Source organism: Rattus norvegicus, chromosome 1 (assembly GCF_036323735.1).
Source record: "Rattus norvegicus strain BN/NHsdMcwi chromosome 1, GRCr8, whole genome shotgun sequence".
Lineage (NCBI taxonomy): Eukaryota > Metazoa > Chordata > Mammalia > Rodentia > Muridae > Rattus > Rattus norvegicus.
The window spans coordinates 111,165,224-111,187,515 of NC_086019.1; the positions used below are offsets into that span (position 1 = coordinate 111,165,224).

General features: G+C 40.1%; 1 pseudogene; it reads left to right on the forward strand.

Annotated features, from left to right (window-relative positions):
* The first annotated feature begins 487 nt into the window (after positions 1-487).
* LOC134484698 (heat shock cognate 71 kDa protein-like) lies at positions 488-18,688 on the forward strand (annotated as a pseudogene).
* Positions 18,689-22,292: the final 3,604 nt, after the last annotated feature.

Below are 22,292 nucleotides of genomic sequence, written 5' to 3' on the forward strand. Positions count from 1 at the left end.
TTCCAATATCCTAGCAGATGCTTCCTCTGCTTGTGCTCACACTGTGTACGTCTCTTCTGTAACAAAGAAATTGTGCTGAGAAGGAGATGCCAAATCATCTGCCCATTCACCTTCTGTGTGGTTGGTTCACTGTGATGATTATACCATTTTCATATTATGTAAGTATGGGTTGACAATCTTTCGTTATGTTCTCCAACCATGCTGTCTACTTTCACTAATCTACCAACTACAATGATTTAGGCTTTGCATTGTTATTACTTTGTTATTGTTTTCACATGGACTAGTCATCTGGAATGAACTAGAATCCAGAAATAAAAGATACAGGTTTTTTGACCTGGATCTTGAGGCATAATGGGCACAGAGAGCTTAAATCCAGACAAGGGGGTACACACTTTTGATATCAGAAGACAGAGGCAAGGAGATCTCTGAGTTCAAGCCTAGCCTGGTACAGAGCAAATTCTAAGTAGAGAAAAGCTTAAGTCTAGCCATGGTGGACCACACCTTTAATCCTAGCATTCAGGAGACAAAACCATGCAGACATCTGAATTCAAGGCCTATCAAAGGGCAAGTTACAGGACAGCCAAACTTAGACAATAACAGAATTGGAAAACAGAAAGCTGGTGATGATGTAATAGAACAAGGGAGCATGTTCCAGTTCCAGCAAGCAGTTTTGGCCATGTGGCTTTGGGTATAGGGTCAAAAAGAGAAGGGATTGCTGGAACAATTAATGCTGGTTTGCTGGAGCGAAGAAATTAGCAGTGATTAAGAAGAGATGAGCCTTAGCAGGACCCATGGCTTCCCCTTCCACTGGTGCTCTTACTAGGATATTCATTGCTACCTATGAGGTCAGAGTCCAAGGTCAGTCCTAGACTGTTGGGGGTAGGGCGGCAATGGGGGGAGGGTGGGGAGGGAAACACCCATAAGGAAGGGGAGGGGGGAGGGGAATGTTTGCCCGGAAACCGGGAAAGGGAATAACACTCGAAATTTATATAAGAAATACTCAAGTTAATAAAAAAAAAAAAAAGAAGAGATGAGCATCGGTGAGCAGAAATCTCAGAAGTGTTTCTGAGAGCACTAAAAAGCTGTGTTCCAGAGATAGCTAAGGTTATACCTCATGCCTCAGCTGGACTTGGTAATGTGTAATTGTCACCCAGGTGGTACTAGTTTTGAAGGTATGAAGGTGTCATGCAAAGAAGTTGAGGCTTGGAACCATGGAGTGAGCCTATGAGAGACTATTGGTAAAGCCTAGTTGCAGCTATTGGATATTGGAGCTATCATTACCATGGGATGATCACCAAAAATAGTGGCAGCACTGGAGTAGAGTCAACCAGAGCCTAGACTGTTACAGAGGGCACAGCTTGAGAAGTGACCTGAAGTGACCTGAATCCTTTGGAGGAACCCAGAAGATCATGTGTAGATCCTACAACAACAAATGCTGTGCCCTGATCTCAAAAACCCCAAAGAGACCACCTGAAACCACAGCTCTGATGCACATGAGAGCCTTTATTCTGTTTATTCCACAAACCTTCCTGATGCAACAGAAAAAACCACAAGTGGAGCTTTACAAGCCTGGGCATTACATGTGAGGGTAAAAGAATGACCTCTAAACTAATTGCTTTACAACACCTGGTTAAACCATAAAGAGGATTTTTAGAATGGAGACTTAAAAACAAGATGGAGTTTATTCTGCTACCTCAGTCCCTTCAAAATCTGTAACCAAGTTTATTGACTACCCCAAGATATTCCAGATGCCAGAGCCATGGGATTTCTGCTGACAAATCTATTAACAGGAAGTAGAACCAGCCAGGAGAAAGTTTGTGCAGTCAACAAAGATGAAAAGGAGTTGGAGATCTGAAGACTGCTTTGACATCACACATGAAGACTCAGAGTTTGAAGTTTGCCTAGCTGGTTTCCTGACTTGCTTTGGGGATTAGTTAAGTTGTTGGATGGATGTCAGAAGAGACACTGAACTTTGGACTTTTAACATTGTTGAAATTGCTATCGACTCTGGGAACTTTTAAGTTGAACTAAGTGCATTTTGCACTATGCTATAATTACAGTCCTCATAGATTCATGTTTCAACAAGGCATTGGGGCCATGGAGTGGAATGTGCTGCTTTGAATATGTTTGGCTCAGAAAGTAGCACTATTTGGAGGTGTGGCCTTGTTGGAGGAACTGTGTCACTGTGGGTATGGGCTTTAAGTCCCTCATTCCAGTTGCCTGGAACAATCTTCTGTCTGCCTTTGGATGTAGAACTTTCAGCTTCTCCAGCTCCATATCTCCTGGATGCTGCCATGTTCTTACCTTGATGATTAAATGGACTGAACCTGTAAGCCAGCCCCAATTAAATGTCCATTGAAGGGAGTTGCCTTGGTCATGGTGTCTGTTCACAACAGTAAAACCGTAACCAAAACAAGATATGTGTGCTATTATTGTCTTTTCTGTAACTTAGTAATTTTAAAATTATGCCTTTAGGCATATTGCACAGAGTTTAGAACTTATACTAACCTAAAAACCTGTGCATGTTTATTCACAGGAAGTTAATCTAAAACAGTTAAGCTAAAATAATCCTCAACAATTAGTGAATGAATAAAACGAGGAAAACCATGCAGTGGAATAGAAAGGGGCTAGGGCAGACATTTGTTTTGATTTGGGTATCACCCGAGGGATTTATTCTGATTAAAATATGACAGTGTCAGTGTTTAGGGATTCATATTTATCAGTGGATGCTTTTCTTAACAATAGGAAATGTTATTTTAAAAACGAAAGGTTAGAGAGAGAAGTGGTACAGGGCTTGCCTTGCAAATGGTCCTCACGTATGGGGAAAATGACAATTTCAAAGGTGTACATACTGTATAATATCAACTGTCTGATATTATTTTGGGTTTTCCTGGCATGGTCCCAGGCAGTTTCCCAAGTCTTCTCTCTTCTTCTCTCTCCTCATTTTGCCCCTTTATTCTCTGTGTTTATGGAGGACAGATGTTATTTGAGGAACCTGTCAGTCATTGCATTAAAGTTGGTCTGCTTCTCTTTGTTTCTCACAGCAGAAGTTTTGATGTGATTCCCAACTTTACTTCCTTGATGGATCTAAATTTAATAAACAAATTAACATCAATTAATCATTCTGTGACTGTTGACACTGAGTGGGAAGGTAACTCACAGTGCATACTGCCTGAAACTGACAGAGCATTCTCTGCTCAAGCTTCATTCATTTAGATCTTATTCACATGTGGTTCATGGACTCAGACAACCAATTTTATATAGTGTTTAAAATAATTTCAATACAAATTAATTACATTAATACAAATTTAATTCCCTAGTCAAAAATTTTAATGAAAATAACATTGAAAGACAATATAAAATCATTAATAATAGCTTTCCATATCTTCTGACTTTGGTTATATTTGGTGAGAATTTTTCATTTTTCTTATTATTTAACCATTATTTATGATTTTGTTGAGGTTTATCATTATCAAAGAAAATTTATAAAGATAATCCCATTTTGTGAAACTTACTAAGAGGAATTATATGCTTTGATAAGCCTGAGCTTCATTAATATGTTCCAAGTCTTGTTAAAATGAAGTGTGTATTTCTATTTCCATGAGAAATCGCACACTGACATACAGAAAGAAATCTCATAAGCACAAGAGAAAGAAACCAGTGTATCTAAGAGCCCACTGCTATTGTCCCATCACAGTGATAAGATCTGTGCTTGTCTTGGGCATTGGCTCCTGATTTTGTTCTGTGATCTTAGATGTGTATTCTTCTAACTGGCTGGACACGAGGAACCATGGAAAAATTGGATAAATAAGATGGCCCCTAGGCTCCTATGTCCAAATGCTTAGTGACCGGGGAGTAGAATTCCTTGATTTTGGGATGATTTGAAGGATTAGGAGGTGTGGCCTTGTTAAATGAAGAATGTCGCTGTGAGTAGGTTTTCATGTTTCAAAAGTTTATGCCACTCTCCCCCACCTGCCCCTCAGTCTGCGGATTAGGATGCAGGTCTCAACTACCTGATCAGCACAATTTCTGCAAGGCCTGCTGCTATGATGATAATGGACTCACCCTCTGAACCTGTAAGCAAGTCCGAAAATAAGTGATTTCTTTTATAAAAGTTGTCATGACCAGGGTATCTCTTTACAGGGATAGAACATTGACTATGATAGGCATCAACTCAGAGAGACCTATTGGCAAGACTCTATTGTACTCAGTGATATTGATCCATTTATGTGTAAAGAATTAACAAAATCAGAGACAATCCTTCCTTATGACTTAGAATCCTGGAAGTACAAGCTTATTTCTAAACAGAAGTATTTCTTAAAATAAACTAATAAAATTGCCATAAAGGAAAGCATGAGAAATACATTCTGAAAGTATTATTTTCCCTCTTTCTTCATCTGCTTGTCTGCTGTAGGAACTAACTGTTAAGGAAACATAGAGACTGATTTCCAGAATGGTTGTACCAGTCTGCAATCCCACCAACAATGGAGGAGTGTTCCTCTTTCTCCACATCCTCGCCAGCAGGTCCTGCCAAGACTGAACCCTCAGTGAATGGGATTGTTGGGAGGAGGGTGGTAATGGGGGGAGGGTGGGGAGGGGAACACGCATAGAATAGGGGAGGAGGAGGGACTAAGGGGATGTTGGCCTGGAAACCAGGAAGGGGAATAACAATCAAAATGTAAATAAGAAATACTCAAGTTAATAAAGATAAAAAAAGGGCAAATTATGGTCAATAATCTTCACTGTCAAAAAAAAAAAGAAAAAAGAAAACAGAGACAATAGTCCAGCTTCATTAATGTTCTCGTAGTAATATGCATTGTAGTAATATGCATTGTTAGAATTGGCAAATGGAAGGCAAAAAGACATTGTTAATTATCTATTAGTTCAAATTACTTTTGCTTATTAAAATATTTCCAGCTTTCAAAGTTTAAACATAAAAATATATAACTATTTTCAGACAAATAATGACGTTTCATGATTTTAAAATAAGACTTTTAGCGTGTGTGTGTGTGTGTGTGTGTGTGTGTCTGTGTGTGTGTGTGTGTGTGTGTCTGTGTGCGTGCCTTAAGAATAGTCCGATTGGCATGGAGCAGGAGTTAGAAGCAGTGGCAAGAAATTGGTCAGGGATGCCAGAAATTGAACTCCAGTTCTGTGCAACGGTAACTCTTGACCACTGAGCCATCTCTCAAGTCCTATATTTGAGGATTCTTTTTTTTTTTTTTTTTGTGTGTGGAATATCTTTTTTATTTGGATTCTTTCCTTTTTTTTTTTTTATTAACTTGAGTATTTCTTATATACATTTCAAGTGTTATTCCCTTTCCCGGTTTCCGGGCAAAATCCCCCTCCCCCCTCCCCTTCCTTATGGGTGTTCCCCTCCCAACCCTCCCCCCATTGCCGCCCTCCCCCCATAGTCTAGTTCACTGGGAGTTCAGTCTTAGCAGGACCCAGGGCTTCCCCTTCCACTGGTGCTCTTACTAGGATATTCATTGCTACCTATGGGGTCAGAGTCCAGGGTCAGTCCATATATAGTCTTTAGGTAGTGGCTTAGTCCCTGGAAGCTCTGGTTGCTTGACATTGTTGTACTTTTGGGGTCTCGAGCCCCTTCAAGCTCTTCCAGTTCTTTCTCTGATTCCTTCAACGGGGGACCTATTCTCAGTTCAGTGGTTTGCTGCTGGCATTCGCCTCTGTATTTGCTGTATTCTGGCTGTGTCTCTCAGGAGCGATCTACATCCGGTTCCTGTTGGTCTGCACTTCTTTGCTTCATCCATCTTGTCCAATTGGGTGGCTGTATATGTATGGGCCACCTGTGGGGCAGGCTCTGAATGGGTGTTCCTTCAGTCTCTGTTTTAATCTTTGCCTCTCCCTTCCCAGCTACGGGTATTCTTTTTCCTCATTTAAAGAAGGAGTGAAGCATTCACATTTTGATCATCCGTCTTGAGTTTCGTTTGTTCTAGGGATCTAGGGTAATTCAAGCATTTGGGCTAATAGCCACTTATCAATGAGTGCATACCATGTATGTCTTTCTGTGATTGGGTTAGCTCACTCAGGATGATATTTTCCAGTTCCAACCATTTGCCTACGAATTTCATAAACTCGTTGTTCTTGATAGCTGAGTAATATTCCATTGTGTAGATGTACCACATTTTCTGTATCCATTCCTCTGTTGAAGGGCATCTGGGTTCTTTCCATTTTCTGGCTATTATAAATAAGGCTGCGATGAACATAGTGGAGCACGTGTCTCTTTTATATGTTGAGGCATCTTTTGGGTATATGCCCAAGAGAGGTATAGCTGGATCCTCAGGCAATTCAATGTCCAATTTTCTGAGGAACCTCCAGACTGATTTCCAGAATGGTTTTACCAGTCTGCAATCCCACCAACAATGGAGGAGTGTTCCTCTTTCTCCACATCCTCGCCAGCATCTGCTGTCACCTGAGTTTTTGATCTTAGCCAATCGCACTGGTGTGAGGTGAAATCTCAGGGTTGTTTTGATTTGCATTTCCCTTATGACTAAAGATGTTGAACATTTCTTTAGGTGTTTCTCAGCCATTCGGCATTCCTCAGCTGTGAATTCTTTGTTTAGATCTGAACCCCATTTTTTAATAGGGTTATTTGTTTCCCTGCGGTCTAACTTCTTGAGTTCTTTGTATATTTTGGATATAAGGCCTCTATCTGTTGTAGGATTGGTAAAGATCTTTTCCCAATCTGTTGGTTGCCATTTTGTCCTAACCACCGTGTCCTTTGCCTTACAGAAGCTTTGCAGTTTTATGAGATCCCATTTGTCGATTCTTGATCTTAGAGCATAAGCCATTGGTGTTTTGTTCAGGAAATTTTTTCCAGTGCCCATGTGTTCCAGATGCTTCCCTAGTTTTTCTTCTATTAGTTTGAGTGTGTCTGGTTTGATGTGGAGGTCCTTGATCCACTTGGACTTAAGCTTTGTACAGGGTGATAAGCATGGATCGATCTGCATTCTTCTACATGTTGCCCTCCAGTTGAACCAGCACCATTTGCTGAAAATGCTATCTTTTTTCCATTGGATGGTTTTGGCTCCTTTGTCAAAAATCAAGTGACCATAGGTGTGTGGGTTCATTTCTGGGTCTCCAATTCTATTCCATTGGTCTATCTGTCTGTCTCTGTACCAATACCATGCAGTTTTTATCACTATTGCTCTGTAATACTGCTTGAGTTCAGGGATAGTGATTCCCCCTGAAGTCCTTTTATTGTTGAGGATAGCTTTAGCTATCCTGGGTTTTTTGTTATTCCAGATGAATTTGCAAATTGTTCTGTTTAACTCTTTGAAGAATTGGATTGGTATTTTGATGGGGATTGCATTGAATCTGTAGATTGCTTTTGGTAAAATGGCCATTTTTACTATATTAATCCTGCCAATCCATGAGCATGGGAGGTCTTTCCATCTTCTGAGGTCTTCTTCAATTTCTTTCCTCAGTGTCTTGAAGTTCTTATTGTACAGATCTTTTACTTGCTTGGTTAAAGTCACACCGAGGTACTTTATATTATTTGGGTCTATTATGAAGGGTGTCGTTTCCCTAATTTCTTTCTCGGCTTGTTTCTCTTTTGTATAGAGGAAGGCAACTGATTTATTTGAGTTAATTTTATACCCAGCCACTTTGCTGAAGTTGTTTATCAGCTTTAGTAGTTCTCTGGTGGAACTTTTGGGATCACTTAAATATACTATCATGTCATCTGCAAATAGTGATATTTTGACTTCTTCTTTTCCGATCTGTATCCCCTTGATCTCCTTTTGTTGTCTGATTGCTCTGGCTAGAACTTCAAGAACTATATTGAATAAGTAGGGAGAGAGTGGGCAGCCTTGTCTAGTCCCTGATTTTAGTGGGATTGCTTCAAGTTTCTCTCCATTTAGTTTAATGTTAGCAACTGGTTTGCTGTATATGGCTTTTACTATGTTTAGGTATGGGCCTTGAATTCCTATTCTTTCCAGGACTTTTATCATGAAGGGGTGTTGAATTTTGTCAAATGCTTTCTCAGCATTTAATGAAATGATCATGTGGTTTTGTTCTTTCAGTTTGTTTATATGATGGATCACATTGATGGTTTTCCGTATATTAAACCATCCCTGCATGCCTGGGATGAAGCCTACTTGATCATGGTGGATGATTGTTTTGATGTGCTCTTGAATTCGGTTTGCCAGAATTTTATTGAGTATTTTTGCGTCGATATTCATAAGGGAAATTGGTCTGAAGTTCTCTTTCTTTGTTGTGTCTTTGTGTGGTTTAGGTATAAGAGTAATTGTGGCTTCGTAGAAGGAATTCGGTAGGGCTCCATCTGTTTTAATTTTGTGGAATAGTTTGGATAATATTGGTATGAGGTCTTCTATGAAGGTTTGATAGAATTCTGCACTAAACCCGTCTGGACCTGGGCTCTTTTTGTTTGGAAGACCTTTAATGACTGCTTTTATTTCCTTAGGAGTTATGGGGTTGTTTAACTGGTTTATCTGTTCCTGATTTAACTTCGATACCTGGTATCTGTCTAGGAAATTGTCCATTTCCTGAAGATTTTCAAATTTTGTTGAATATAGGTTTTTATAGTAAGATCTGATGATTTTTTGAATTTCCTCTGAATCTGTAGTTATGTCTCCCTTTTCATTTCTAATTTTGTTAATTTGGACGCACTCTCTGTGTCCTCTCGTTAGTCTGGCTAAGGGTTTATCTATCTTGTTGATTTTCTCAAAGAACCAACTTTTGGTTCTGTTGATTCTTTCTATGGTCCTTTTTGTTTCTACTTGGTTGATTTCAGCTCTGAGTTTGATTATTTCCTGCCTTCTACTCCTCCTGGGTGTATTTGCTTCTTTTTGTTCTAGAGCTTTTAGGTGTGCTGTCAAGCTGCTGACATATGCTCTTTCCTGTTTCTTTCTGCAGGCACTCAGCGCTATGAGTTTTCCTCTTAGCACAGCTTTCATTGTGTCCCATAAGTTTGGGTATGTTGTATCTTCATTTTCATTAAATTCTAAAAAGTTTTTAATTTCTTTCTTTATTTCTTCCTTGACCAGGTTATCATTGAGTAGAGCATTGTTCAATTTCCACGTATATGTGGGCATTCTTCCCTTATTGTTATTGAAGACCAGTTTTAGGCCGTGGTGATCCGATAGCATGCATGGGATTATCTCTATCTTTCTGTACCTGTTGAGGCCCGTTTTTTGACCAATTATATGGTCAATTTTGGAGAAAGTACCATGAGGAGCTGAGAAGAAGGTATATCCTTTTGCTTTAGGATAGAATGTTCTATAAATATCCGTTAAGTCCATTTGGCTCATGACTTCTCTTAGTCTGTCGACATCACTGTTTAATTTCTGTTTCCATGATCTGTCCATTGATGAGAGTGGGGTGTTGAAGTCTTCCACTATTATTGTGTGAGGTGCAATGTGTTTTTGAGCTTTAGTAAGGTTTCTTTTACGTATGTAGGTGCCCTTGTATTTGGGGCATACATATTTAGGATTGAGAGTTCATCTTGGTGGATTTTTCCTTTGATGAATATGAAGTGTCCTTCCTTATCTTTTTTGATGACTTATAGTTGGAAATTGATTTTATTTGATATTAGAATGGCTACTCCAGCTTGCTTCTTCTGACCATTTGCTTGGAAAGTTGTTTTCCAGCCTTTCACTCTGAGGTAGTGTCTGTCTTTGTCTCTGAGGTGTGTTTCCTGTAGGCAGCAGAATGCAGGGTCCTCATTGCGTATCCAGTTTGTTAATCTATGTCTTTTTATTGGGGAGTTGAGGCCATTGATATTGAGAGATATTAAGGAATAGTGATTATTGCTTCCCTTTATATTCATATTTGGATGTGAGGTTATGTTTGTGTGCTTTCATTCTCTTTGTTTTGTTGCCAAGACGATTAGTTTCTTGCTTCTTCTAGGGTATAGCTTGCCTCCTTATGTTGGCCTTTACCATTTATTATCCTTTGTAGTGCTGGATTTGTAGAAAGATATTGTGTAAATTTGGTTTTGTCATGGAATATCTTGGTTTCTCCATCAATGTTAATTGAGAGTTTTGCTGGATACAGTAACCTGGGCTGGCATTTGTGTTCTCTTAGGGTCTGTATGACATCAGTCCAGGATCTTCTGGCCTTCATAGTTTCTGGCGAGAAGTCTGGTGTGATTCTGATAGGTCTGCCTTTATATGTTACTTGACCTTTTTCCCTTACTGCTTTTAATATTCTTTCTTTATTTTGTGCTTTTGGTGTTTTGACAATTATGTGACGGGAGGTGTTTCTTTTCTGGTCCAATCTATTTGGAGTTCTGTAGGCTTCTTGTATGTCTATGGGTATCTCTTTTTTTAGGTTAGGGAAGTTTTCTTCTATGATTTTGTTGAAGATATTTACTGGTCCTTTGAGCTGGGAGTCTTCACTCTCTTCTATACCTATTATCCTTAGGTTTGATCTTCTCATTGAGTCCTGGATTTCCTGTATGTTTTGGACCAGTAGCTTTTTCCGCTTTACATTATCTTTGACAGTTGAGTCAATGATTTCTATGGAATCTTCTGCTCCTGAGATTCTCTCTTCCATCTCTTGAATTCTGTTGGTGAGGCTTGTATCTACAGCTCCTGGTCACTTCTTTTGGTTTTCTATATCCAGGGTTGTTTCCATGTGTTCTTTCTTGATTGCTTCTATTTCCATTTTTAATTCCTTCAACTGTTTGATTGTGTTTTCCTGGAATTCTTTCAGGGATTTTTGCGATTCCTCTCTGTAGGCTTTTACTTGTTTATTAATGTTTTCCTGTGCTTCCCTAAGTGTGTTCATGTCTTTCTTGAAGTCCTCCAGCATCATGATCAAATATGATTTTGTAACTAGATCTTGCTTTTCTGGTGTGTTTGGATATTCCATGTTTGTTTTGGTGGGAGAATTGGGCTCCGATGATGGCATGTAGTCTTGGTTTCTGTTGCTTGGGTTCCTGCGCTTGCCTCTCGCCATCAGATTATCTCTAGTGTTACTTTGTTCTGCTATTTCTGACAGTGGCTAGACTGTCCTATAAGCCTGTGTGACAGGAGTGCTGTAGACCTGTTTTCCTCTCTTTCAGTCAGTTATGGGCACAGAGTGTTCTGCTTTCTGGCGTGTAGTTTTTCCTCTCTACAGGTCTTCAGCTGTTCCTGTGGGCCTGTGTCTTGAGTTCACCAGGCAGCTTTCTTGCAGCAGAAAATTTGGTCTTACCTGTGGTCCCGAGGCTCAGGTTCGCTCGTGGGGTGCTGCCCACGGGCTCTTTGCAGCGGCAGCAACCAGGAAGACCTGTGCCGCCCCTTCCGGGAACTTCAGTGCACCAGGGTTCCAGATGGTCTTTGGCTTTTTCCTCTGGCGTCCGAGATGTGTGTGCAGGGAGCAGTCACTTCTGGTTTCCCAGGCTTGTCTGCCTCTCTGAAGGTTTAGCTCTCCCTCCCACGGGATTTGGGTGCAGAGAACTGTTTATCTGGTCTGTTTCTTTCAGGTTCTGGCGGTGTCTCAGGGACAGGGGTCCTGCCGCTCCTGGGCCCTCCCCCACGGGAGCCCAGAGGCCTTATACAGTTTCCTCTTGGGCCAGGGATGTGGGCAGGGGTGAGCAGAGTTGGTGGTCTCTTCCGCTCTGCAGCCTCAGGAGTGCCCACCTGACCAGGCGGTTGGGTCTCTCTCTCACCGGGTCTGGGAGCAGAGAGCTGCTGCGGGCCGGGATCCGCGGGTGTGGGACTTCCGGTAAACACAGAACGTGCCCGGTCCTAGAGAAATTCTGCTTTCCTGTGTCCCAAGCTCACCAGGCAGCTTTCTTGCAGCAGAAAATTTGGTCTTACCTGTGGTCCCGAGGCTCAGGTTCGCTCGTGGGGTGCTCCCCACGGGCTCTCTGCAGCGGCAGCAACCAGGAAGACCTGTGCAGCCCCTTCCGGGAGCTTCAGTGCACCAGGGTTCCAGATGGTCTTTGGCTTTTTCCTCTGGCGTCCGAGATGTGTGTGCAGGGAGCAGTCACTTCTGGTTTCCCAGGCTTGTCTGCCTCTCTGAAGGTTTAGCTCTCCCTCCCACGGGATTTGGGTGCAGAGAACTGTTTATCCGGTCTGTTTCTTTCAGGTTCCGGCGGTGTCTCAGGCACAGGGGTCCTGCTGCTCCTGGGCCCTTCCCCACGGGAGCCCAGAGGCCTTATACAGTTTCCTCTTGGGCCAGGGATGTGGGCAGGGGTGAGCAGAGTTGGTGGTCTCTTCCGCTCTGCAGCCTCAGGAGTGCCCACCTGACCAGGCGGTTGGGTCTCTCTCTCACCGGGTCTCGAGGATTCTTTTTAAAATATTTGACTGTGTAATTGGTCAGTTCTCACAGTGTGTTACATTACTACTATTACTGTATCAGAATGTTTGGGTATCTTTGTCTTCCTTTCTTTCCCTTCTGATGTCTGTACATCTGTCTGAGTAACTTTCTGTTCCTCCCATACTCCAATTTGTTGGTATCTCAGGAACATTCTCTGTGTTCTTGGACAGTCTCTGCTCTAGAATTCTGCCTTCTTTCCCACACACAGATGTCGATAATCCACCCTTAACTCAGCCTTGAGAAAAACAGACCTCATTCATGGTCTTCTTTCTTTATGAATTTGGTGGCTCAGCAGTGCGGCTTTGGGGTCATTGCCTCATTTCTATTACAAATTCTTCATCTCCATGAAAGCTGTAAAAGTTTCCCAGAGAAGAATCTTAAACTTTCAAACACAAATCCAAGAGTATAAATGAAGCTTAATAGAGGGTGGTTTATAATTTGTCAGTTCTGGAGGATTTGGGCTTTTGCTGATACAGATCAGCAGCAGATTTTTAGTCTATATTTAGCATCTTTGTTGTCACAAAAATTGTGGTTAGACTCAACAGCCATTGTACTTCTAAGGAAGATTCAAGAACTCTGCTTACCTTTCTTTATCCCCAGGGGCTGTACTGAAGGTCATAAAAACTATAAACTGTCATTTCCAGACAAATATTACACATCTACAGAACAAGAACCTTTAGTTTTCAAGTTTGATTATGCTGCTTGTTTAAGGTTATTAGCTGTTATAAATGGCTTACAATTTTGCTAATTAATGGGTTAAATATCAATTCAAAGTAGATTATTTTACATTAAAAAGAATGAGCACATTTTACAAGATCTATTGATAATTACCTTAACAATTTATTATGAGGACCAGATGACTTTGCGTTTCCTTGGTGTGTGACTCATTTATAAATGTGCTGTTTACTTATGAATTCTCACTCGATGTATTATTTCAAACAATTGATTTTTCCAAACAGAAAGGATTAAAAACTTATTGATGATACTTGGAAGACTTATCCCAACAGTCAATTTTTTCAATGTTATTATTTTTAAAATATTTTAGCAATATGAAAGTTCCCTAGAAATAATTTAAAGTTCCGATCAGTTATATGTAATTTAAAATCTTATATAATACCATATAAAAAGGAACTTTAAGGAACTAAAGGTGAGTTCAAGGATGAACATATTCCTCACAGCCATGAATATTTTATGAATATGTAGGAAACCACTACATGTGGGTCCTTTTATAAAGGTGGGGGACCCAACACAAATAGGTCTCTTCACCCACTTGAGACACATGAGCAAAGCAGAGGTTTTTAGACAGTCTTCCCTGGAAAGCTGAAGATGTTTTAATGACCTCTAAGATGAAGGGTGAGAGTGGGATGCCCTCTGGACACTCTTTCATCAGAAGTTTCTCTTGGGGAGTTACAATGTGGACCAAAGAACAAAGACATACAAGTCAGTCTATATAAAGTCAACCTGGTCCAATTCCAGATCTAGGAAGGGAAAGAACCAGAGAGGATTCCATAGAAGGCTCCTGGTAAGGAACATGGCTGTGTAGCTAGGAGACTGAACTGCTGAGAGAGGTTTGCAGGCTGAGAAGTTCTGTTGTGAATATAATACGGGATCCTGAAATGAGGACTCAGTGTGAGAAAACAAAAACCCACAAATATACCTGCCTATTCAGAAACCAAAGCCTCTCTAGGTCAGCTGTTGCGAACCAGAGACAAGCAGGGAATATATCTATCAGTGAATCCAATTAGATCCTAAACTCTGACAGACATTAAAAGAGGGTACATTCTATCATCAAGATGAGTCCAGTGTTAATCAACATTTATGTGTCCCTTAACTCTCAAGTAATTGCAAGTCAAATATTGATTTCTGAAGTTTCTCTTTGTAGTCTCTTTATCTTTTCAAATTCTCTATTCCTCTACTGCTTTCTCATTGTTTCCAAAATGTGTGACTTACTCAGTCAAAGCTCTTGAGTACAATGTTGACTTTAATTACTGTTTTAATAGGCTTAGAAAATACCTTTTATTCTCACAAGAGGATTGATGCTAAAGAGATAGTCCTGGATAAAATCACTTCTTTTGATGCATGTCATCTAAATATTAAGTGACACCTTTCTTATTACTTAACCACCCACTCCTCCCCACTAGCTTTTGGAGGAACACATCTCCTTTGTCAAAATTGCACACTTTACATGTCTAACATTTACATACAAATAAGAAAAAAAATCACTGCTGCACAATTTGGCCTCCCTGGGCTTCAGTGCCAACTGCACCTGCTTGCATGTGCTTCCTCACACAAACCCACACAATCTTCCACTCATACATGCATTTAAAAAGTAACTTCCACACGGTCTGTCCTTGACTAGATTGCATGTTCCCTGAGCCAAGGTCTTCTAGACATCAATGTCTGTGACAAACCCCTTCCGTTACCTGAATGCATTCCCTGCGGACATTATTATGACTCATTCTGTGTTTGTTGCTTTGTTTTCCATAACCTACTCTGTAAAAGAAAGAAAAGAGTGCATATGTATTGGCATGTCCTTCATGTTCAGCATTTTGTCCTTTGTAGTGATTGGACCCAGTATATCCTTATTGAATGACATACAATTGGATGAGACAGTAGAGTCTGACTCATAAATAGAATAGAAGCAATCGCTCACATCTTTTTTTTTTTTCTATTAACTTGAGTATTTCTTATATACATTTCAAGTGTTATTCCCTTTCCCGGTTTCCGGACAAACATCCCCCTCCCCCCTCCCCTTCCTTATGGGTGTTCCTCTCCCAACCCTCCCCCCATTGCCGCCCTCCCCCCATAGTCTAGTTCACTGGGGGTTCAGTCTTAGCAGGACCCAGGGCTTCCCCTTCCACTGGTGCTCTTACTAGGATATTCATTGCTACCTATGGGGTCAGAGTCCAGGGTCAGTCCATGTATAGTCTTTAGGTAGTGGCTTAGTCCCTGGAAGCTCTGGTTGCTTGACATTGTTGTACTTTTGGGGTCTCGAGCACCTTCAAGCTCTTCCAGTTCTTTCTCTGATTCCTTCAACGGGGGACCTATTCTCAGTTCAGTGGTTTGCTGCTGGCATTCGCCTCTGTATTTGCTGTATTCTGGCTGTGTCTCTCAGGAGCGATCTACATCCGGCTCCTGTTGGTCTGCACTTCTTTGCTTCATCCATCTTGTCTAATTGGGTGGCTGTATATGTATGGGCCACATGTGGGGCAGGCTCTGAATGGGTGTTCCTTCAGTCTCTGTTTTAATCTTTGCCTCTCCCTTCCCTGCCAAGGGTATTCTTTTTCCTCATTTAAAGAAGGAGTGAAGCATTCACATTTTGATCATCCGTCTTGAGTTTCGTTTGTTCTAGGGATCTAGGGTAATTCAAGCATTTGGGCTAATAATCGCTCACATCTTTAACTGGAGAAATGGTAGGACCACTTCATAGTGTGTTTATCACATTTGAATGATTGAAAATGTTTGAGTAATACTCGGTGAAGAGGGATCTTTATGTCAGTATTATCTATTTTTCTTAGAGGCAAGTCTAGTGGTAATAAGGAACGTATTTCAGCACATCGACTCATAAACAAGAATCAGGGAGTGGCAGTTCGGAATGCTAACTAGAATCAATGACCTGTGGAAACAGAAATTAACAAAATTACCTCTGCAGCTCCAAATTCCTCTCATTAAGCTGAACAAATGTAAATTTTGAGCCTACTAATGAAGGTATTATAAGATATCATAAAACATGATCACCACCAGGAATGAATGAAATTTTAACAACAAAATTATGATAACTATATCCAGGGCCATGGATCATTCTGAAACTCAATAACCAACAATCTTAATCTCCCCTGCAAAGTGGTGAATGCTGGGTTAGTATTGCCACTTTGATTTTTATTTATTTTTAAATGATTATTTTACTTTTAGTTATGTGTCTGTGTATTTATGGGTATATATGAGTGTAGGTGACACCATAAAAAAACCTAAGATTTCTGGAGCTGGAGTTGGAAATTGTTGTGAGTTCACACAGGTGCATGGTAGGACTTTAAATTGAGTCCTCTGCAAGTATATTAGCTGTGAATTTTTATAAGGCAAGAGCACATCATTATGTTGTTGGACCCAATCTCAAATATACTTACACAAATCTTTCTCTCTCTCTCTCTCTCTCTCTCTCTCTCTCTCTCTCTCTCTCTCACACACACACACACACACACACACACACGCACACACACGCACACACACACACTCAGTGATTCAACCAAAGTACTGAATGAACTCATAAACTAGGCATCAATAAAGAAAAATTAAATGCAAGACTTGGGGCTGAAGACTGAATAAAAATCCAATTAAAGAATACTATGGCTCATTGAACGAGGAGCCAGCTCTTGGTTTTCTTTTCTTTTTTTTTTTTTTTTTTTTTTTTTTTTTTCCGGAGCTGGGGACCGAACCCAGGGCCTTGCGCTTCCTAGGCAAGCGCTCTACCACTGAGCTAAATCCCCAACCCCATAGCTCTTGGTTTTCTGTGTGGTCTCGTCATCAGCATAGCCAGGCCTACAGGCAAGCAACCATGTCTAGGAACCTGCAATTGGCATTGATCTTGGCACCGCCTACTCCTGTTTGGGTGTTTTCCAACATGGAAAGGTGGAAATAATTGCCAATGACCAGGGTAAATGCACTACACTAAGCTATGTCGCTTTCACCAACACAGAACGATAATTGGGGATGCAGCCAAAAATCAGGTTGCTATGAACCCCACCAACAGTTTTTGATGCCAAATGTCTGATCGGATGTAGGTTCAATGATGCTATTGTTCAGTCTGACATGAAGCACTGGCCTTTCATGTTGGTGAATGATATAGGTAGGTCCAAGGTCCAAGTCAAATACAAAGGGAAGCCTAAAAGTTTCTACCCTGTCCTCAAAGGTTCTGACAAAGATGAAGGAAATTGTAGAAGCTTACCTAGGAAAGATTGTTACCAATATGCCATGGTCACAGTGCCAGCTTACTTCAATGACTCTCAGAGGCAGGCTGGAACTATTGCTGGCCTCAATGTACTTTGAATTATCAATGAACCAACTGCTGCTGCTATTGCCTATGACTTAGATAAAAAGGTTGGAGCTGAAAGGAATGTGCTGGTTTTTGACTTGATGTGTCAATCTTCACTATCGAAGATGGAATTTTTGAAGTCAAATCTACAGCTGGAGACACCCACTTGGGTGGAGAAGACTTTGACAACCAAATGGTCAACCATTTCATTGCTGAGTTTATGCGAATGCACAAGAAGGACATCAGTGGGAACAAGAGAGCTGTCCGGCGTCTCTGCACTGCCTGTGAGCGGGCCAATGGCACCCTCTCCTCCAGCACCCAGGCCAGTATTGAGATTGATTCTGTGACGGAATTGACTTCTACACCTCCATTACCCGTGCTCAATTTGAGGAATTGAATGCTGACCTCTTCCATGGTACACTGGACCCTGTAGAGAAGGCGCTTCGAGATGCCAAACTAGACAAGTCACAGATCCATGATATTGTTCTTCTAGAATCCCCAAGATTCAGAAACTTCTGCAAGACTTTTTCAATGGAAAAGAACTGAATAAGAGCAAACCCTGATGAAGCTGTTGCCTATGGTGCAGTTGGCCAGGCAGCCATTCTATCTGGAGACAAGTCTGAGAATGTTCAGGATTTGCTGCTCTTGAATGTCACTCCTCTTTCCCTTGGGATTGAAACTGCTGGTGGAGTCATGACTGTCCTCATCAAGCGCAATACCACCATTCCCACCAAGCAGACCCAGACTTTCACCACCTACTCTGACAACCAGCCAGGTATACTCATCCAGGTGTATGAAGGTGAAAGGGCCATGACCAAGGACAACAACCTGCTTGGGAAGTTTGAGCTCACAGGCACCTCCAGCATCCCGTGGGATTCTACAGATTGAGGTTACTTTTGACATTGATGTCAATGGCATCCTCAATGTTTCTGCTGTAGATAAGAGCACAGGACAGGAGAACAAGATCACTATCACCAATGACAAGGGCTGCTGGAGTAAGGAGGATATTGAGCACATGGTCCAAGAAGCTGAGAATACAAAGCTGAGGATGAGAAGCAGAGAGATAAAGTTTCCTCTAAGAACTCACTGGAGTCTTATGCTTTCAGTATGAAAGCAACTGTTGAAGATGAGAAACTTCAAGGCAAGATCAATGATGACGACTAACAGAAGATTTTTGACAAGTGCAATGATGTTATCATCTGGCTGGATAAGAAACAGACTGCAGAGAAGGAAGAATTTGAGCATCAGCAGAAAGAACTGGAGAAGGTCTGCAATCCTACCATTACCAAGCTGTACCAGAGTGCTGGTGGCATGCCTGGAGTAATGCCTGGCAGCTTTATCTGCTGGTGGTTCTTCAGGCCCCACCATTAAAGAGGAGGATTAAGTCAGTCCAGGTAGAGGGTATAGCATTGTTCCACAGGGACCCAAAACAAGTAACCTGGAATAATAAAACTATTTAAATTGGCACCAAAAAAAGAATACTATGGAAAAACTGGAGCAAGAGGAAGGATAAAGCATGAAGGACTTATGGATGAAATTAAAATCTCAGTGGAGATTGTCAAAAGACCACAGGAAGAGAATATGAGCTCAGAGACCTGTCTTATAAAATATTAGAGTTAGATGAAACTAAATAAATAAAACCCGAAAGAACAGAGAAAGTCTCCGAGACATAAAATACCAGAATGTGAAAAGGGGGTAACTTCTAAAGAATGTTGCTTACAATATTGAAACATTTCTTTTTTTAATACACTGGTAGCCAGAATGATTTTTAGGGAAGGAACATATGCAAACCATTTTGGCATATGTGCCTCTTTCTAGGATAACAATTCCATTTTCTGTTTACAATCTACATCCCCTTTTCTTCTGAAAGAGGCTAGTGTTTTCTACGAGATGTGTGAAGTCTAACTTTTCTTAGCATAAAGACTCAGGATTGTATAAACATTACCAACAGAGTTGGCTGTGCCTTTGGTGTATATCTAAAGTTTGATTACCTGGAGGAGCATTGTTTTTCTCTGGCATTGCTTATTCTCCTTTTGTGGAGCTTTGCCTCCTCCCCTCCCTCCCTTCTTTTCTTCTCCATGTTTCTCTCCCTTTTTTCTCTCAGAGTCAAATGGAAGCTTTTTGTCCAGAAGGGTGGTTAGAGCTATTTGTCTTGGATGTATTACAACTTAAATACCATCTGACCATCAGGAAGAGATAATAATTATTCCTTATTGTGGAAAAAAATCCAAGATGTAAAAGGGTAGGTGTTGCTTAACTTCCTTGCACTGTGAGGACCAAGATGTGTGGACTGGACTATGCAGCTAGTCTATCCAAAAGCACAGGCAGGAGATTATAGGAGGAGAGCTAAGATATGACACAGTATTTTTTGTTTAACTTTTATACACATTTGGCATATGTTTAAATCCATAAAGTATACCAGCATTTATATGTCCCTTTTGTAAAATAAAATTCATTAAAACTTTACATGGAAATTTTGATAGAAAATGTTTTAATGAATTGGGAAAAGATCTGAACTTTTCCCATATTAGTTGACTCCTCTTCCAACAGGTTTGGATTTTATTGATTGGACTGGCTGTGAGCTTCAGTTTATGAGAGTAGTGTGTCTAGGCTGTTCAAAACCCAATTTTAAAAAGGATATATAATAACTGTAATAAATATTGTTTTATTAGAAGTTCTATCTATACTAAGACAACTTTAGTTTACATAATTGTCTTCTCTTCATTAATTTTGAAACACAGTTTAGTATATTTGACACTTTCTTTTGAGCTAATATTGATGTTTCTTTGAGGTTATATTTTGCTGGAAAGTGAAAGATATTTTTCAGATGATATGATACACTCTTTTGCTATCACTCAGCTCTGTGAATAAGGTGGATTGCTAACATGATGGAGTGTCTTATAAAAGTCATGATCCATCCATTACTCTGTAACCCTGTAGCATTTTAGCTAAAGTTTATTTCAGTTGCCAGATTTTATATTATTTTTTCTGTAAAGCTGTGGAAACTTCAAATCAATTAAAAAAATTTAGTAACATCCACTATGTTTCGATGTATCTCTTTTAAATGCTATGTGTGAGCCTTGAAGAAACTATTAAAAAGTGAGACCATTGTTCATTGATCAGTTCATGAGGGATTAACTCCAGTTTATGGCATTGGTTCTAGAGGTTATGAGACATAACCAGTTCAATATTTCTAAAGTGAAGATATAAATTCAAAACAAATAAGTATTGTTTGTCCTTTTTGATTGTTTGTTTATTTTGGTTTGTTTGGCTGGTTTGGTTTGGTTTTGGTTTTTGGTTTTGGTTTTGAGACAAGGTCATACTATTCAACCCAGGATGACCTAGAACTCACTCTATATACCAGACTGGCCTAAAATCACAGAGCCTTCCCAAACCTCTACTTCCTATATGACTACATCATATTTTAATAATGGAACTTTCAATTGTGTTCCTTGACTTTTTAGCATATATTTTAAGTCATGAACACATATAATAAATTTACAGAATTGTATGATCTTCCAATATTTTTATACTGATAAGTCAAGATTAGAATATTAATAATAATTTATTGACTGTCCATTCAACATTTATATCTTCAAAAGTTTCATATAACACAGGCTGGATTTGAACTCACTATGTACCTTGAGCCTAACCTTGAATGTCTGATCCTCCAAAGACTGTTTTTTAGAGTGCTGACATGACAGGTACACACCATACCCAGCTCTCAAACACAAGTTCAAAGATTCAGTTACAGACACTGCATCATTATTAAAAACTAGTTTTAGGGAAATGTCCAACCATGGAAGTAAATTATTCAGCCATGCAACACATAGTAGCATTCTGGACTTAATTGTTTAACCTTGTACGCAATAAGTATGGTCATTTTTAATTATTCATTAAACATATGTATATGCACACACATTGGTCTTTATACATTAAATGTTCTAGTCTTATGTGTCTCAGTGTATTTAAGGAAAGACTGGCTTCTTTGGAATCCATCTGATCCAAGTGGGCATGTACAGGTCATTGGGCATATAGAGGTCTCTAAAGTTAGAAGGGATTTGTTTGTGATGGATGATGCATTTATCACTTTGATGACTGACATGAATCTAAATCCCACAGCATATCAAAGGCTGTTCTTTCAGAGACTCATGAAGCGTTTGTAGATGCGTCTTTTCAGTTTAACCTTTTGGCTATTTTGAGACTTAAAACAGTTTCCTGGCATCAGATTTATTGCACAAAATATCTAACTAGAGAGGAGTCAATACATAGCACTGCATCATCCATTCAGGTCTGAGAAACAACTGCCCTCATTTGTAATGACAGACATTATTTTCCTCCAAGTCATGTTTCCTGAAAAACCTCATGTTACCACAACGCACCCACAAAGGCACAATTCATTGTCTGCTAAAGCAAATTATACATTAACTTTTACCTCTCAGAAAAACCTCAAAATCACAGTTCATCTAGGCATAAATTTGCAGTTAAAGCATTAGCATGAGAAGAGAAAGGTAACAGTGCAGATTAACATTAATATTGTTAATTTACCTTAAATTTGCAAAATCTCTCTATTAAGCTCATCCAAATATCTGTTTGTAGGATGCTTTTCAAACTCTTTTCCATATGCAATATTAACTCATCTTGCAGCTTCTCCCAGGGTGGCCTCACAAGCCCAAATTCTGTCTCTTAAAATTTGTAGCATAATTTCCTTAGGCAGGGAATACCAGGGGGTCAAATCAGTATGTTCCAATCTTTCCAGATAGGTCAGTTCACTAATTCAGTGACCTCCCTATGGGTTCCAAACACATCTGTCCATCCTTTAATCCATTATTATGATCCTCCAGTTTTCCTCAGTAATATTTCTGTACTAAACTTTCTATCATTAGAGCTGTCCCCTCATGAGGGTTCTCATCTTTGCTCACTAATCCAGTAGACCCAGCTATTTCTCCCTGATCTTGTCCCTTGTATTTTCTAT